The sequence below is a fragment of the Brachyhypopomus gauderio genome, unplaced genomic scaffold (assembly GCF_052324685.1).
Source record: "Brachyhypopomus gauderio isolate BG-103 unplaced genomic scaffold, BGAUD_0.2 sc37, whole genome shotgun sequence".
Taxonomy (NCBI): domain Eukaryota; kingdom Metazoa; phylum Chordata; class Actinopteri; order Gymnotiformes; family Hypopomidae; genus Brachyhypopomus; species Brachyhypopomus gauderio.
In genome coordinates, this window is record NW_027506867.1 from 3,307,012 (window position 1) to 3,322,005 (window position 14,994).

Genomic DNA, 14,994 nt, shown 5'->3' on the forward strand with positions numbered 1-14,994 from the left:
TGGAAGAGGCGATAAAAGTGGCTGATAGAGCAATTTGGATACCGGTACATGACAGCCACTGGAGGATGGTCCCAGAGCCAGAGCAAACAAACACGAGAAGAGTATGCTCAATGAATACTGACAGCACACGTCTCAGTCCACATATCAGTGCCTTTAGACAAAGGGGAACCTGAATTTGTAAACCTGAGTTTGGGGAACATGGGTGTCTGTGCAGCATCCTGCACAACAACGTTCAGATTTACAAACCAAACATGGTTGAAATCAATATAGTAGGGGTGTGACGAGATCTCGTGTCGCGTGTCACATCAGAATGATGTCGGAAAATACAGGTATTACTATTGAAGATGCCCCCGCCACTTTCAAATCGTTTGTTTGGCAGCATTTTGGGAACCCGGCAGAAATGATAAATGGCAAGAGAGTGACTGATAAGACACGGACCATATGCAAACATTGTATGAAAATAATGCCGTACACCGCGGCCAATACGAGCACAATACAGAGACATTTACAGCACCAGCTCAGTACTCAAATCAACATATCTCACTTGAACAGAGGTGGCAGGGACAGAAAGGCGCTTTGGCAAGTTGAAACAGCAAAGGATATCGGGAGCAGTATGGGGATGCTAATATGTGGACATGCTAATATTCTTAAAAATGAACATGGCAGTGTAGTTGCTGCAAATTCAGTGACATATTTGGTCAAGCTCTGTTTGCACTATTTGCACTCTGTATTGACAGAGAAGAACTTTTTGTTTTGCACATAATACAGTGAGTCCCCGCTTAACGACGGGTCTGGTTAACGACAGATCGGAGTTACCACCGACTTTTTATTTTGAGTGGTGCGCAGAGGAGAAGTGGCAGCACAGTGGAGTGTTGTGGAGTGTTGTGTACGATAAGCCCATCTCGGCAACGCGATCGCTCTCTCACACTGCACACATGAGAACATTGTTAGTTTTTTCTATACTGTATTTACGTTCAAAGCGTATTTAATTCTAGGTTCACGCTTAACAACGAAAACTGCTTTACGACGGACTTTTCAGTCTCTAACCTTCATTAAGCGGGGACTCACTTTAATATTGTTTGCACTTGAAAAAAGGAGAAATATTGAATCTTAATTATTTTATTTTAACTTTTATGAAATTTTATTTTAATTTCAATTTGTAGAGGAAGACGTTTCATGCTTACATAATGCATGTTAAGAGTTATAATAAAACATTTCAAAATGCATGTGTAACTCAGTTAAATAAAAGTCATATAATTTGAAATTTTAGTGCTCTTAAAATCTCGTCTCGTGAACCCAATATTGTGTCTCGTGAGCTGAGTGACTCGTCACACCCCTACAATATAGTATAAAAGGAGGGTGATCGAGTGCCTCAGCTAATTGGGAGGAGTGCAGATTGGGCGTGCCCGCACTCCAAGCACAGCAGCTCACCCACCAATCAGTACCGAGCCCCGGAAACACTCAGACAGGTGAAAGCAAGAATGGAAGTGGTGCTCCCATTAATATTGTGGGGAGTGCTGGCCTCACAGGAGAAGGATGAGGCAGGGAGGTCGGAAATAATAAATTTGGAAGAAGAGCAAAATAACAACTTTGAGTGTCCAGTGTTCAGACAGACACCCCATGCTTTTTCATGGTACTTAGGATTTGGAAAACACTAGGATACAATTTTTACATTTGCAAAGACCAATGTAATACATGGGGGTGGGTCAAGGGGGACCTAGGTGGGAGCATAGGTTATGGATTAGTACAGGACTAGCACCTAGGGGATGGCCAGCCGTCTGGGCATGGTAAGCAAAGGACAGACCTAGACCTGTAGCCTAAGAAACATTTTTTTTTTATAGGGGAGTGTGTAGTGGACGTGAACATAGAACGCCACTGGAAACAGACCATCTATACATATATTTTGTCACTTTATTTTGTTTTTTTTATAACACTTGTGAGAGGGTATCTGCAGTCAGGAGCGACCAGACCGGCGAAATACAAAAAGGTCAAAATAAACCTTATGCCACAGGCTAACTGCAACTCCATCGTTGTAATGTTTCCCTTTGTTACCACACACAGAGAGAGAGAGAGAAAGACAGAACGAGGAAGAGAGTGAGTGAGTGAGCGGGGGGGATTACGGTAAACTGCAAATAATAAACAAAATACAACAAGTTTGATTATTATTATTATTTCTGAACTCTGTTGTATACTTAAACTATTTCCACTCTTTTTAAAAAAAACTCGGGAATGTTGTGTCCTGTGGTTTTATTTTTTTATTTGGTGACATGTTGAAATGAAATGACAAAAAAATGTATGTTAAGGTTTCCTGACTAGACAAGACTAACATTAATGTTGGACAGTAAGGCTGTGTCCCAAACAGCACACTCTGGAACATTACATACTGCACTACTGAAAGCACTTCAAACCATGGTGTCCTTTTATTTATTCGTTTATTTGTTTTATTTATTATATTTTATTTTTTACACGTGTAGTGTAGTAGCAGTCTGCCGTTTGGGACGTGGCCAGAGAGTAATGTAACTACGTTTCAGAGAGCTTTCTGACAAGCGTTAATATAAACCCAAACTCTCCTAGTCTGTTAATAGCACGTTACAATAAAGCTATTTTATAGACCATTTATATATGGTCATATGGTTGGCTATTCATTGCTCTTATCGCTGACCGCAAACTACCCGACGCTGCAGCGAGGCGAGAGCTCGGGTCAGTGACGCTATGAGCAGGGCCGGTGTTACGCTCAATTCAGTTCCCCCTGTTCCCCCCAAACGGCGCATGCGCGAAATCAACGAAATCACGCATTAGTCTGCTGCTGGGTTATCGCCTTTACTCGATGTGTACACGTTATTATTCGGGTTGGTTTTGTTTCTCTAGCTAAAGTTAACTTTGTGTGCTTTTGACTAACTGTGCTGTAAAGCTCAGGTGTTTTAGCAGAGGATTAAATGTACAAAAATTACTCCGACGTTTAATTGTTTACGCTACTTTTTCAGCCTCTTGCATTTTTAGTTCACTTGCATGCTAGCAAGATTTAATGCGTTTTTTAAACTATTTAAATTATTTATTGAAACATAAAGAGACGTGTATTGTTCACACTTTAAATGTTGTTTTTTAACAGACTTATTTGTTGTTTGCTGTGTCCAGGATGTTCTACAGCCTAAAAGGACTTTTGTCTAAATACAAATTTTATTTCTAAATACAAATAAAAATGTATTACACGACAAATGTTATCCCATTTGGCTTCACGCAATATTTAAATCACTTGAGCATGTGGTATATTGTTTTTGCTTTACAGAGCAAGTTTTATCCAATGCACAGTGCTTTTACACTAAGAACAGGGGGAACGGATTTAACCGGAGCCCTGTGAAAAATGGTTCCCCCCTCTTAAATGACAGAAAGTGTACATGTAAGGCACAACAATTAAGGTGGGGGTGTATTTGACTCTTATCCTTGTAAATACCAAGTTTTATTCACTGCAAAGTGCTTTTACACTAAGAACACAGGGGGAACGGATTTAACCGGAGCCCTGTGAAAAATGGTTCCCTCCTCTTAAATGACAGAAAGTGTACATGTAAGGCACAACAATTAAGGTGGGGTTATATTTGACTCTTATCCTTGTATATAACAAGTTTTATCCACTGCACAGTGCTTTTACACTAAGAAAACGGGGAACGGATTTAACCGGAGCCCTGTGAAAAATGGTTCCCCCCTCTTAAATGACAGAAAGTGTACATGTAAGGCACAAAAAGTAGAGTGGGTGTGTATTTTACTCTTATCCTTGTAAATAACAAGTTTTATTCACTGCACAGTGCTTTTACAAGAACAGGGGGAACGGATTTAACTGGAGCCCTGTGAAAAATGGTTCCCCCCTCTTAAATGACAGAAAGTGTACATGTAAGGCACAACAATTAAGGTGGGGGTGTATTTGACTCTTATCCTTGTATATAACAAGTTTTATCCACTGCACAGTGCTTTTACACTAAGAACACAGGGGGAACGGATTTAACCAGAGCCCTGTGAAAAATGATTCCCCATGTAGAATAACTGCTGGAGATTATATAAAGTACAATAATAGTGCTGATTATCTGTATCTGTGTATAATCACTTCATTCAGTGACTTTACAACTATCTGTACCACCTTTACACTGAGAACACATGGGGGAACATATTCAACCAGAGACTGGGAAATTTGGTTCCCCTTGAAGAATAAAGCTGGAGCTGATATAAAATACAGAAATTATGCTGATTATTTATATCTGTCTATAATCAATTCATTCAGTAACATTTATTCATCCTGTACCTCCTTTAACACTGAGAACACACGGGGGAACAGGTTTTACCAGAGACTGGGACATTTGGTTCCCCTTGTATTCTCAATGTAAATGTGATGCAGATAGTATTAAAGTTACTGAGGGAAATGGTAATCTATATATAGTTTATCAGCATCAATCTTCTTCTTCTTTCCGCAATTCCCATTTAGGGGTCGCCACAGCGGATCAAACTCCTCCATCTGGCCCTGTACTGAGTGTCCTCCACTGACACACCAGCCACTCTCATATCCTCTACCACTGCATCCATAAACCTCCTCTTAGGTCTACCTCTCCTCCTCTTGCCTGGAAGTTCCATCCTCAACACCCTCCTACCAATATACCTCTCCTCCCTCCTCTGTACATGTCCACTTTATGCCATCCACACCACCTTGCCTGCACTCTCTTCTTTACCTCTCTTTCACTTCCTCCATTACTCTGTACCCTCGACCCTAAGTAGGTAAACTCGTCAACCTTCACCAAATCAACTCCTTGTAACTGGACCTGTCCACCGTTTGCCCTCTCATTCACACACATGTACTCTGTTTTACTCCTGCTCACTTTCATTTCCCTGCTCTCCAAAGCATATCTCCATCTTTCCAAGCTCACCTCCACCTGCTCTCTACTCTCACTACAGATCACAATGTCATCAGCAAACATCATAGTCCAAGAGGACTTCTGCCTAACCTCGTCTTTCAGTCCGTCCATGACAATTGCGAACAGGAAGGGACTCAGGGCTGATCTCTGATGTAGTCCTACCCCTACTTTAAACCCATCTGTCATTCCTACCCTCACACACTTTTCTGCTACTCCTGACTTCCTCATACAATACCACAGCTCCTGTCTTGGTACTCTATCATAAGCTTTCTCTAAGTCAACAAACACAATGTAACTCATTCTATCCTTCCTACTTCTCTATTAACACTCTCAAAGCAAACATAGCATCTGTGGTGCACTTAGCTGGCATGAAACCATACTGCTGCTCACAGATCTCTACCTCTCCTCTAAGCCTAGCTTCCACTACTCTTTCCCAGATTTTCAGGCTGAGACTGATCAACTTTATTCCCCTGTAATTACTACAGCTCTGAACATCACCCTTATTCTTGAAAATCGGCAGCATTATGCTTCATCTCCACTCCTCAGGCATCTTCTGACCTTCCAAGATTATGTTAAATAACTCAGTCAAAAACTCCACTGCCGTCTCTCCCAAACATTTCCATGTCTCCACTGGAATAACATCTGGTCCAACTGCCTTACCACACTTCATTCTCCGAATTGCACCCCTTACTTCCTCCTTGCTCACCTGAAGCACTTCCTGATTCACAACCTCTACCTCTTCTAACCTTCTTTCCCTTTCATTCTTTTGATTCATCAGTTCCTCAAAATACCCCTTCCACCTTCCCAAGACACTCTCCTCACCAGACAACACATTTTCATCTTTATCCTTTATCATCCTAACCTACTGCACATCCTGCCCATCACGGTTTCTCTGTCTGGCCAATCTGTACAGATCCTTTTCCCCTTCCTTAGTGTCCAACTTCTCATACAGCTTGCTATATGCCTTCTCTTTAGCTTCTGCCACTGCTCTCATTGCCTTACGACACATCTCCTTGTACCTCTGTCTACTTTCTTCATCTCGCTGAAAATCTCAATTCTTTTTAGCCAACTCTCAAACTTTCCTGAACTTCCTCATTCCACCACCACGACTCCATGTCTATCTTCCTCTGTCCTGAGGTCACACCAAGTACCTTCCTAGCCACATCCCTCACTACATTTGAAGTCTCATCCTAGGTAACCAGAACACCACCACCATTACCCAGTACCTGCCTCACCTCATCCCTGAATTTTACACCACAGTCCTCATCCTTTAACTTCCACCACCTGATCCTAGGTTCCGCTCTCACTCTCTTCCTCTTCTTCACCTCCAAATTCATCCTACATATCACCATCCTATGCTGTTTAGCTACACTCTCCCTGGTAACACCTTGCAATCACTAACCTCTTTCAGGTTTCGTCTCCTACAGAGTATATAGTCTACCTGTGTGCATCGTCCACCACTCTTATATGTTACCCTGTGCTCTTCCTTTTTCTTAAATAAGTATTAACTACAGCCATCTTTATCCTTTTAGCAAAATCTAAAGTCCTAGAGGAAGGTGCATCCTTGGTGATGGGGGTTATCCGTGCATCAGCGCACCAATCCAGCTCCTGACCCCTTATCGAGAGCCTGTGCAGAACCCTGTACAGGCTCGTTTCAACAGCAGACTCTCTCGGGCCAGGAACATAATTGAAAGAACATTTGGAATGCTGAAGACCCGCTGGCGATCCATTTTCTTTAAAGCCCTTGAGGTGAGCCCTGTCTTCGCACCCGAGGTTGTGGCATGCTGCGCTGTGCTCCACAACCTCTGCATTGCTCACGGCGACATCATAGACCCAGATGTTCCAGAGGCTGATGACACTGACCCACCAGAGCCTGTCGGCACAGAACAAACATCAGGGGAAGATGCACGAGAGATTCTGGCTGCAGCTGTCTCAGCACCACAACATTGTGTTTTAGCTCTGCACGAGCATGATTATATTTAGGCCTTTCTCTTTGAGTGTTTAAAACATCGCTTTAAAACCCAACGGCTCTTTTAAGAGCCACCCACACTTTCGCCAAAAGAGTTTCCATATTCTAATTGTACATGCGGCACGACGACCAATACAGTTTTGTAATTTCCATTTGGCGCCTGCATTCAGTAGGCCAGCATTTCTGAATTAATCATTATTTTTAGTTGGTCTAATCAAGTTTTCAATGAATTTTTTAGATATTCATTGGCTGTAATCATCAACATTAACAAAAATAAACACTTGAAATAGATCACCTTGTTTGTGATGAATCTATATAATATATGCGTTTAGTTTTTTTGTATTTAATTACTGAAATTGATTAACTTTTTGATATAATTTACTGAGATGCACCTGTATTAGTTTCTCTATCTCCCTGCTGTAGGCTGACTCATCCCCACCAGAGATTAGACTAGTGATGGTGGTATCAGCAAACCTCAAGAGTTTGGCTGCTTCACGGAGGCACAGCTGTTTGTGTAGAAGGAGAAGAGCAGGGGAGAAAGGACAGGGCTTTGTGTGGAGTGAGCCCTGATGGTCCGGGAGTCAGACACGTTTTCCAACTTTCAAACGCTGATTTATGTTGATTTGATGCCAAATTAAAATCATTCCAAATTGTACTCAGACTTGTTGGGTGTAAATGATGTATTACCTTTAGGTTATGAATATCATTTAGCATTAAAGTTTAAACAGAAAGCTTTCTCCATCAATACATTCAAAAGATCTATGAGAATTTCTACTCAGTGTGGCTACTGATCAGAAGACTAAAACTTGGTTAATTAATGAAGTTGTTTGGGACAAAAAGATCACACACATACTTTATGCATAAGCTTGAAAACTATGCCCTACCTATAGTATACCTATAGTATAAGACTTGTATAAGACACAAAATCTAAACATATTTCAATTAAATCTACAACCTAACTATTTCTAGTTGCAAATGTATTACTGTCATCATTCTCACAATATATAATAACACCAAAAGACTTGAAAGCTGATATACAACTATTTATTTTTTAGCTAAAATCTCCAATACATTTAAAAATCTTTCCTCTCTCTCTCTCTTGCCTCCCTATCCCTCCTTTCCTCTCTTATTCTAGCTTCTGCATCTCTCTTCTCTTCTCGTGCTATTGTTTCCCTCTCTCTTCTTTCCTCTCTCTTTTCAGCCTCTCTCCATCTTCTTTCCTCCCTCTCCTCAGCCTCTCTCCATCTTCTTTCCTCCCTCTCCTCAGCCTCTCTCTGTCTTCTCTCGTCTCTTTCCTCAGCCTCTCTCTCCCTCTCATTTTCCCTCTCTTCCAACTCCCTCAAATAGTCCATTAAATTCCCCCGCCTCTTCTTGGCAAGGGGTTCCTTTACAGAGGGCAGTGGCTCAACAGCAGCACCCTGGCCAGATGAGGCAATAAGGGTGGGTGGACTAATTGATGGCCTCCCACCTATTGCCTCATCCATGGCAGCATACCATTTCCAGGATGCTGCTGTTGCTACACCACCCTCTGTACTCACCCCAGTGGGGGGGCACTTCAGTTCCTACAAAATTCATAAAAACACGGAAGAGGGAACGGGGGACAACACCTTGTATTATAACTAAACCTTCACTGAATTATTTTAATCTGATAAACTATCAGGAAGAGACTTACCTTATATTTTTGCTTAAGGTTCTCCCACTTTTTTTTTTACATAAAGTGGAGAGATTGCCTTTGGCAATTTTTTCTCCAAGACGAAGGCTCTGCAAGATAATAGACATAACTGTTAACTACAGTAAAATGCATACACTGTTTTTTAAAACTGTTAATACTATATCTCTATTACATACAGCCTTTTGTAATTAATAGTGTACATGACCTGTAATGCAGATGTATTAATTTAACCAAAGTTACTTACTCAAAACCTCGTACTGCTGCATTTCTTTTACCGGTGAAGAGATGCGCATTGGCCACCCTCCACCGGATAAGGTCCTTGGTGTCTTCATCGGTCCCTGCAATAATAAACTTTAGCTTTAAAATTTATGGTTACTGTATCAGTGTAGCAAAGTTACAAAAATCAATAATCACAAAGCTAGATATATTTTTATAGTATAGAATATGGTAAGAATAGGTTAGCCTTTCAATAGTATTACTAAAAAGGTGAGGTGAATGCACGAACGTCGTTATATCAGTATGACAAACAACCAAGGTTTAAAATAAAAGAAAATGAACATAAAGGAATTCGACCTGCAAACCACTTGTAAACCAGATTAAGCTAGTCATGTCTTAAAATCATTGCGAGCAAAATGGTCTAAAATTGACGGATGCGCTTCAGATTTGTTGCGAGTTAATCGGTACAATTAGTATTAGCTTGACGGGTCAACTAGCGAGCTAACAACAGGCATGAAAATGTACGATCTGGTAAATGTAGAGGTAAATGTACGATCTGGTAAATGTAGAGGTAAATGTACGATCTGGTAAATGTAGTGGTAAATGTACGATCTGGTAAATGTAGTGGTAAATGTTCGCTCTTCTGCCGTGTCCCCGGTGTAGACAGCACTAGGTCCTGCGCCACAACACGAATGAAGAACGTTCGTATTTGGCCTCTATGATGATGTATCCGGGCAGAAATGGCCGATTTCGGAAGTGCTGTTTACTTAAGTCAATATGATTTTATATAAAAATATCTCCCCACCCCAAAAAAACTCCTCGGATCTACACGATTCACGTAGGTCACCCTTTTCAACTTCAAAACGGCGAATGTCGCCGAAAGGTGACAGATTTTCATGCCTGTAACAATATTACATCAGCTTGGACTCGCTGATGGTCATAAACACTAAAAAAATACAGAAATCCACAGCTCCATTCGGATATTCGCATATGCATATAAATCTAACAAAACCGACATTAATATCGCACATTTTTCGCGTTATCGGATATATGAGTTAATCGGTATTAGCTGACGGGTTAACTAGCGAGCTAACAAGATTACCTCAGCTTGGACTCGCTAGCTGTGTTAATAAAAAATTTAAAAACTATATATATGTAATCTAACAAATTGTATTTTTCATTCTCAGTGACACTACTTGTAACGTCACTTGGGTTGCACTTGGTTTGCACATCGTCATATTTTTTAAATGTTTTATTTTGTGGTTGTATCTACTTACACTTGTAAATTGCTGGCTCGCCGCTTTCCGCCATTTTATTTTTCTAACTTCGAACACCTCCGCTGCTCCAGTTGCATCATGGGATAGGACAGTGTGCTGCAATCACATACTTAAAAATGGCTGCCGATGCAGTACGTCATCCGGGTACGTTTCGCGTACTGGTTTAATGCATACTGTGGTTTCGGACGTACTAGGTTGCTCGCGTACTGCTTCTCGCGTACTATATAGTACTGTAGTACTCGGTTTCGGACGGACCACTTCTTATGCGGCCGACGAATGTAGCCTTCAAAACCCTGAAAACGAAGGATGCATCTGAGTATCCTTCGCGTCCCACCATATCCCAGGATTCATTGCTCTATGAACAATAAACAGGCGGAGTCTAGTGTACGGGCCGAATAATTCGTTTTTAAATGTCGGTATTTTTAAAATATGGACATTTATACTGCAGTGAGATGCTAAATAACATGCCAGTTATTAATGATATTGCAGGTAAACATGTGCTTTGAGTATTTACTAAAGAGTAACGTTTATAAAAAATACATTGAATTTTGTTATGAAGTTATACTTCCCGCCAAACATGTGAATACATGTTCAACGCATTTTCTTTTAGGCATTTGTGGGTGATGTGATATTTGTCGGACAGCTTGCTAACACGTATGTAACGTATGTAATGGAGCAGAGTGTGGTCACGCAAACATACGTCTTGCGAAGACTAGACTGTCTCATTTAACAGCCGTGAGATGCAGCCTACCCGGCCTTCGAAGTGTGTGGCCACCGTGGGCTGCGGTCTACGCGATCTACGTAGGCTGCAGCCCCTGAATTGAGATGCAGCCACTGAGTGACATCTCCCTGTAAAGACGTCAAAAAGTCAGAAGCCCTCTGGTGCCCAGGGTAGAAAAAGGAGAAACGTGGAAGAGGAAAGGCGGCAAAAAACAGGTAATATAATGGTAATATGTGGTGAATTAACACTATACCATTGGCGTCAGGGACTTCAACGCCTTCTCTGAAGGTTAATTGATCTTAAAAAGGATCCTTTATCTATTATATGTAATATATGTTAATAACGCTTCACCAGTAATTTGTATTTTTTCTATAAATCGGCTTTCAAATCCACTTTTCGTACTTGTGCTTGAAAAAAACCTCAGCGGTGAAATAAAAAAATCAACCAATCAGAATATTTCACACCGTTGTTTCTAGGTAAAAGAGAGAAAGGCCCTTTTACATTGAGAGCTTTTATTATAGATTGGCAGTTTTATCAACCGATCATATTATCGAATTAGAATCGTGGGGGCGTGTTTGAAACAAATCCAAAATGTTGCCAATCTGTAGCTGTTGTGTTTTTCTTTGAAACCAGCTCGCTTGACTCACAACTAACACTCAATCGTCATTGTGGCTTTTTCCCCTCTGTATGATCTTAGTGAAAACCGCCACTGTCATCATACTGCCCAATCCTAGTAGGTGTTATGATTAGCTTAGCTTAAAATAAAAATATACTAAAACACACATATGCTCCTCTGTTCATTGCGGATGCACTTTTGAAATAATAATGTTGCAGTAGGCAAATTGCCCTGATTTGCACTGGTGGTAGTTGTTGTTTTTAATTTTATTTTTTTATTTTTTTATTTTAATTTATTATTAATATTTAAAAGTTGTTCTCTGCACTACGTTATGTAAAATAGTTTTAAAATATTTTTTGTGCAACACCTTTATATTTATTGCTTGTTATATGGTAATATTTAAGTCATTTGCTTTTTATTTGTTTCTTTAATAGTGACACAATCAACCCGATGATTGATGATACAGGGGGCACCAACCAAAATCTCGCCTAGGGCACCACATTGGTCAGGGCCGGCTCTGGCTATGAGTGCGGGATATTTCTGAACAGGCATCTCAACACAAGCCTTAAGAAAGCAAAAGACCCAGAGTACCTGACAAGTTGCAAACTACAAACACAGCGCTGCCAAACCGTGCTTTTAGAAAAAAAAGTTTTTAAACAGTTTCTGCTTTTTCTGTGGTTTAATTTTTGGGTGGGACAAATCTACCTGTTTCTGATATTGGGTGGCCAACTGTGCCATTGAAATAGCCGATTTCGGAAGTGCTCTGTTTGCTTATTAAGTCAATATGATATATATATATATATATATATATATATATATATATATATATATATATATATATATATATATAAAATTATGTTGTAGAGATGTAATGTAGAGATGTAAATCTCCCGAACCCCCGCACCACAAAAAAAAAAAAGTCCTTGGATCTAAAGGATTCGCGTAGGTCACCCTTTTCAACTTCAAAACGGCGAATTTCGCCGAAAGGTGACAGATTTTCATGCCTGTATAGAGTCTGCATGGACATGATTAACATGAATCACACACATGATTATAATCAATATTTCCTTCACATTCTCTCCCTTTGATTCTCTTAATCATTCAACGTAATCTTCAGTAAACAGTAGTAAGTACTGGCTCTAGGGCAGAGCCGGCCCTGACCAATGTGGTGCCCTAGGCGAAATTTTGGTTGGCGCCCCCTGCATCATCAATCATCGGGTTGATTGTATCACTATTAAAGAAACTAATAAAAAGCAAATGACTTAACTATTACCATATAACAAGCAATAAATATAAAGGTGTTGCACAAAAAATATTTTTAAACTATTTTACATAACGTAGTGCAGAGAACAACATTTAAATATGAATAATAAATAATTTAAAAAACAACTACCACCAGTGCAAATCAGGGCTATTTGCCTACTGCAACATTATTATTTCAAAAGTGCATCTGCAATGAACAGAGTTTTAATATATATTTATTAGATTGTAAAATTGTGGCAGTATAATAACCAAGTGACGTGACGCAACGTGCCAAATCTGTACTTTGAAAAATGGGGCATTTGGCGCATCCATTAAAACGATCTGTGGGCGGGTCAGCAGTTGGAGCTCACTGATTGGTTATGGAGTGGCGGTTTTCACTAAGATCATAGAGAGGGGAAAAAGCCACAATGACGATTGAGTGTTAGTTGTGAGTCACGCGAGCTGGTTTCAAAGAAAAACACAACAGCTACAGATTGGAAACATTTTGGATTTGTTTCAAATAAAAATGAGACCATTGGAGCACGCCCCCACGATTCTAATTCAATAATATGATTGGTTGATAAAACTGCCAATCCATAATAAAAGCTCTCAACGTAAAAGGCAAGGGTATGTGACAGATAAATGGAAAATTCCTGGGGGAGGGCTTTTTTCTATTTTACCTAGAAACAACGGTGTGAAATATTCTGATTGGTTGATTTTTTATTTCAGTGCCAAGTTTTTTCCAGCACAAGCATGAAAAGTGGATTTGAAAGCCGATTTATAGGAAAAATACAAATTATTGGTGAAGCGTTATTAACATATATTACATATAATAGATAAAGCATCCTTTTTAAGATCAATTAACCTTCAGATAAGGCGTTGAAGTCCCTGACGGTTCGCCAATGGTATAGTGTTAAACATTTTACCATTATATTACCTGTTTTTTGCCGCATTTCTTCTTCCACTTTTCTCCTTTTTTCTACTTAAGGCACCAGAGGACTTCTGCCTTTTTGACGTCTTTACGAGGAAATGTCACTCACTCTGTGGCATCTTTTCCCCCCACAGATAAACAGTAACGAGGTGCGCAGAGCGCGCGGGGGAGGGCGGGTTGGCGCATGGGTGATAGGTGTCGTGTGTTATTATAATAATTATTAATTTCACTAATTATTAAAAAATGAAATTATGATTGTGGACTTTGCTTGTTTTCACATTTATTAATTGTTCATTTGTAAAAAAAAACAACAACAAAAAAAAAACGCATGCACGCAAGCGCCCCCCTGGACAGACGGCGCCCCTAGCACTTGCCTAATGGAAGGGCCGGCCCTGCTCTAGGGTGTACTTCCGCATTGACAGCTTGCAAATCCTGAACAAACCTCCATTCCTCTCGCCCTGGCTTCTTAACTGGGAAAACTGGAGTTCTTTCTGGCGAGTTTTTGCATGGCACTATCACGCCAGCCTCTCATAGTTATTGGAAAACGGGCCTGATGCCTTCCACAGCTTCAGGTTTCAATGGGTATTGCTGTTGTTTGGGTCTATAATCAGATTTGGGAACAATGCGCACTGGCTCACATCCTTTATTGAGGCCCACTTCGTTTTTTCCCTTAGCCCACAGGGCTTTCAAAATTATAATTCTTCCACTGAGAGGAGGGTCATGCATATGGCCTTTGTTTGTGTTTTGTCATTTTAGTCAAATAATTCCACTCCTCTGGTGCATGGTAATTTATAGGGCACCACTAATTTCCAAAAAAATGGTGCTTGCACTACATAGCACTCGCAGTTGAGAGGTGGGAACCCAGCCCTTTGCCTTCCTCACCACGCCTACAGTTCTACCTTACTCCAGGCAGGGTCATCCAGTATGCTAGCTAGTGGTTTGTGGGGCGTGGCCCAAGGGACACAATAGAGATTTATATGTCCTTCACTCAATCTCACTAGGCCTGCTGCCCATGTGTCGTACCAGATTAAGTTAGTCATGATTATTAAGTCATGAAACTCTGCATAGAACCTGGTCTCATACTCTGTATCTGGTCCACAGTGTTGTGCGTGAACGAGTTCAAAAGAATGCATTCATTGAACATGCAAATTTTTTCGTGAACGTTGAACTGAACTCAACACATTTTTAAATAAAGAACTTGAACGTGAATTAGTTCACATTATGTGTCATGAACTGCAGACATGACATCACTGTAAATGAACGTAGGAATTTGTTTTTCATTGAAAACTGAGTGACATCTGTTTTCTCTTTTGAAACGCAACGAGAGAATGTTCCTCCCTCCTGTATTCTCGCTGGTGCCTCTTAAATCATGTATCACCAGACAGAAATGGTTTTGACATTGTGTGCGCAATGCATTGCCGGCAACGTAGTGTCCGGCTGAGAAAAGTTAACATA

The 14,994-nt window shown here is 40.4% G+C and overlaps 2 long non-coding RNA genes across 2 annotated transcripts; one reads left to right on the forward strand and one right to left on the reverse strand.

Moving 5' to 3' along the window:
- Positions 1–6,446: 6,446 nt before the first annotated feature.
- LOC143485640 (uncharacterized) lies at positions 6,447–10,272 on the reverse strand. Its single transcript, XR_013122966.1, has 4 exons — positions 10,030–10,272; positions 8,781–8,874; positions 8,537–8,625; positions 6,447–6,768 (listed from the first exon to the last, which is right to left on the reverse strand). It is a non-coding gene; the product is annotated as an uncharacterized LOC143485640 (long non-coding RNA).
- Positions 10,273–11,332: 1,060 nt separating this feature from the next.
- Positions 11,333–11,834, forward strand: LOC143485545 (uncharacterized). Its single transcript, XR_013122918.1, has 2 exons — positions 11,333–11,483; positions 11,801–11,834. It is a non-coding gene; the product is annotated as an uncharacterized LOC143485545 (long non-coding RNA).
- Positions 11,835–14,994: the final 3,160 nt, after the last annotated feature.